Source organism: Amborella trichopoda, chromosome 11, assembly GCF_054954075.1.
Source record: "Amborella trichopoda isolate Santa Cruz 75 chromosome 11, AtrichopodaSantaCruz75HAP2 v2.0, whole genome shotgun sequence".
In the NCBI taxonomy this organism is placed as follows: Eukaryota; Viridiplantae; Streptophyta; class Magnoliopsida; order Amborellales; family Amborellaceae; genus Amborella; species Amborella trichopoda.
In genome coordinates this window covers 3,707,659-3,711,918 of record NC_142346.1, presented here as the reverse complement: position 1 = coordinate 3,711,918, position 4,260 = coordinate 3,707,659, and the positions used below count along the sequence as shown (strand labels likewise).

The following is a 4,260-nucleotide window of genomic DNA, read 5'->3' as shown; positions in this document are numbered from 1 at the left end:
AGTGTGAAAAGTTAAAGCTGACTTTCCAATTACAGTAGAAGCATATTGTTCTTGCCTTTTACCTCTTGCTACTAGAAGGTAGTGCTGTTAATAAGCAATAGTTTCACGATTGAGTTTGTGGAGAAGATGTTTGTTGTGCTAGTCTATGCAAATATAGATAATTGCCCATGTTTGATTTTGACTATTTTTTATTGAATTTGGCAAAGCATTTTGTGTTACTGTATAATTTTCTCATGAAAGTTTGGGCAGGTGAAGAATGTAATTTAATGATTGCTTACTTGTTGAATTGTTAGTGATTGCTTCTTATTGCTTGAAAAAGTTATAGGCAACATGAACATGATTATTGAAATACAATGTGGTTTTATGAATTAGGTTGAGTGCAACAAAATGATATGAAATTGGTGGAAAGCAACTGGCTAATGGCGAATATTGGAGCAGACAATGTTTTGGGCTAATCATGTGTCATAGAACATAAATATGAGTTGAAATAGAGTGTAGTTTTGTGTGTTGCATTGGGTGCAACAAAGATCCAGTGGAACTTCTATTTTACTTGTACAGTTGTGTGTTGCATTTTATAATAGAGTGCAACATTTGATCCAGTGGCACTTGTATTTTTCTTTTTACAATTGTGTTGTTACATTTTGTAATAGAGTGCAACATAGATCTAGTGACATTTTGAGCTGATACATATGTTTAGTCGTTGTTCTTAATATAGGAATGCATTAATTATAAGAAAGAGATTAAACATGGTCAACCAAGCCAGTTTCTCATTCTCCTGCTAAACTAGTATATGATAGATTCTCTCTCAAAACATGAGGCACACCATGGAAGAGAGAGAAACTCTTACCTCTCACTGATCTTTGAACCCATGCTCCCGTCCGGACTAAAATGTGAAGGCAGAGTGCAAGTGAGATAGTAGCTAAACCTCTCTTGAAAACATTAGAATTCATCGCACTCATTGTAAACCTCTCTCTAAAACATTGGAATCATCGCACTCATTGTCCTCAAATTGGATACCCTGTGCCATGTTTTTTCGAACATCAAAATTTTATTTTTGAAGAGTTTGAGAACACCTAGCTTCATCATTTTGCAAATTACTAATGAATTGATTTTAAGTTTTCTTGAGGAATGAGACGCACTTTCAGAATGTCTTGGAATGCCATATCTCTTAGATACGAGTTACATTGAAGTAGTAATAGTTTGGAAACTTAAGGGTCCTCACTTAGCACTTTCTTTTTGATATGTAACTTGGGGTCAAACTCATGAAATCAAAGTGAAACAAAAATGTGATAATCACTCCCAATTATTAGTATGTATATGAATAGCTTAAGTTGTGCAACCCAACCAACACATATATCTTGGAGAGTTTCGAGTTTTTTTGGGAGACAATATCAAGTTTCAATAAGCAAAGGCACACCAAACAAAGCTTTTATTCCGTTTAGTATAACATGAATGCATAATGTACCCAATTGTACTAATATAGGTTAATATTATTTAACCTATTATCTATATTACAATACATCACGAAAAAAGTAAGAGTAATGAAAACTGAACTATAATTGTAATGGTACCATGAAACACATACCCATTCCTCTCAAAAGAAAAAGAATGGCAAACATCAACAGTATAAGTACAAGTGCTCTTATAATAATAAATTTTAGAGCGACTACTTTCTCAGGGACCTTGGCAACAACTGTGGGCTTCTCTTCTTCATATACAACAAGATAAAAAACTCGAACAATGACACAAGCATCTGACTTCTATGACACTAATCTTCAGACCACGGGCTTCTTGTCTTTGCCTACGATCTCGTCACACCACATTAGATGACTGCATCCTATTTCATTATAGTGGTGAACACAAGAAGATAACATGTATTAGGTTTATGCTTACAATTAATCAATAATGTGCTTCTATACTATTTTCATGAAAGAATGTCTATACCTTCCAGTTGGAGCATTTGTAGAAAGGCCTATTGCAGTTATCTCGTGTTTTTTCAATAAAGATGTGTATTCGCGCACATGTTGGTCTGCGTTTACAAAACAAGTGAGGGATTTGGTTGTTGAGATTCATTCTGCATAGAAGTGATGAGAACTATGAAGAACTACATCACAACCATATGAAACATAAACAACTAAATTCATGCATATAGCTTGTAACAGTTAAATCGTCCTTGAATCGGCTCTTTCAAACATGCAGACTAAGGTTTTATACCTTAACATCACAAGGATGACATACTATAGGAAGCATGCCCCTCTATTTTCAGGAACCCAATAACATGGAGTGAACAACACGAAAATAAGGCTCAAGGTTGCAATCATTGGTGCCTCCCAGTGGTTCCGGATGCTTGGAATGAGCTCCTCTACGTCACCCCTACTAATTTGAGGCAGGGGCACTTGAGGGCATACGAAGAACCAACATTGAGACTCTCTCTCTCTCTCTCATGCAGCTCCATTTCACTGACTCTCTATTATGCAACATATTTAGTTGCAGCTCTCTCTCTCTCTCTCTCATGCAGCTCTATTTCATGGACTCTCTCTGTTATGCAACACATTTAGTTGCAGCTCTCTCTCTCTCTCTCTCTCTCTCTCACACACACACACACACATTACTTCACCCCTTGCAAATAACTCTTTGCTACGTCTCTCTCCCACACCCTCCCCCCACCGCGGCATTTTTTTCTTATGAAAATTCACTATACATTAAAAAAAAAGAATAAAATGAATGTTCCAGAATATATCACAGTTTTCTTTCTTCCTAATCACATCTTCTTATTTGAGATTAGATTGTATGTTAAACTATTTCATCAAAGTCAAATAGCATATGTAAGAGAGTAATCCCAAAGATTTAGGAAAACAAACAATCAAATGAAAAACAACGATGTGTTAGCACTAACCAAGAAATTGACCCACATGTTCAGCAACAGTTCGGATGAGGGCATCTGCTTTTATTGGGTGGATGCCTTTGCATATACACGTAGAACCTTTTCTGTGCCAGAGGGCTGAACAAATGCTTGGCCTCAAGAATCTCAAGTCAGCTATAACTTTCACCTTTTTTCTTTTTATTGAATGCAAAATCAGCTCTAACTTTCACATTCTACACAAATTGGAAACAAACTATGCAAGCCTATAACCAACATTATATTCGGAGAAATGAAGAACCATTCAAACTAGTACTGAAATATGGGAGTTTTAGGCCTAACTTTAAGCTCCAATTGTTGTTTTAGGTAGGTATGGTCAAGTGGATGTGAAGCTTTTGTTTCTCCATAGATAAGCCATTGCCATTTCTTTCGCAGTGAGAAGAAGAAGAGGGATCATAATCAATGGTAATACAATTTAACAAACCCTACTTCATCAAAACAATTACACAATATGCAGTATTAATTGATAGTGACTTAGCCATCATTCTCCATTGGGCTAACTTATGGCACTCATTTTTAAAAAAGTAAATAAAATTCAATTCTAGAGCAAAAGTTGTGAATCTTTTAGGAAACTAAGTTTTATAGAGGTGGAATCAGAAATTGGTGCAAGTCAAAAAAAATTCTGAAGAACCTCCAGCAATAAGCTTCCCACTCCGACTTTTACCAAAATGCATTGAAACCCTTGACCAATAAGAAATATCCTTTTTCTTTTTTCTTATAGTTAACAAGTAATGTAATTTTACATTACAACTATTAAAAAACCAAAATTCATTTATTCACAGTAACACATTCAACTACTGAAAAACCAAAACCCCCAAAATCCGAAATAGAATAAACAAAATCGAAGTGCAAAGATTAAAAAATAGCATACCTGGACCTCAAATCTACAGAAGATATCCCCTATCGTCTTTGCAGAAGCAATGGAGCACAAAAATTTTCTGAAATTATATGATAATGAGATACTTAGCAAATCATGTTGTAATGTATAAGGACAATAACATTGGTGAATGCTTAACAATGCCATTTGACTCAAGCAATGTCTAAAAAAACATTCATTTATTCATAGTAACACTTTCAACAATTGAAAAGCCAAAACCCCCAAAACCTAAAATAGAACAAACAAAATCGAATTGCAAAGATTAAACGATAGCATACCTGGACCTCGGATGAATCTCAAATCCATCGAAGATTGTCCCAAACATCTTTGCAGCATCAATGGAGCATAGAAAGTTTATGAAATTTTGGAAATTTTTTGTGTTTTAGGTCGTATTTCTAGAGAGAGAGAGCCCTGCATAGAGGGAGATTGAGAGAGAGGGGCAGCGAGAGATGCATAGAGAGGG

The 4,260-nt window shown here is 35.4% G+C and overlaps 1 long non-coding RNA gene across 1 annotated transcript; it reads right to left on the bottom strand.

Annotated features, from left to right (window-relative positions):
- Positions 1-1,616: 1,616 nt before the first annotated feature.
- Positions 1,617-2,975, bottom strand: LOC148779676 (uncharacterized). Its single transcript, XR_016043512.1, has 3 exons — positions 2,897-2,975; positions 1,945-2,029; positions 1,617-1,837 (listed from the first exon to the last, which is right to left on the bottom strand). It is a non-coding gene; the product is annotated as an uncharacterized LOC148779676 (long non-coding RNA).
- Positions 2,976-4,260: the final 1,285 nt, after the last annotated feature.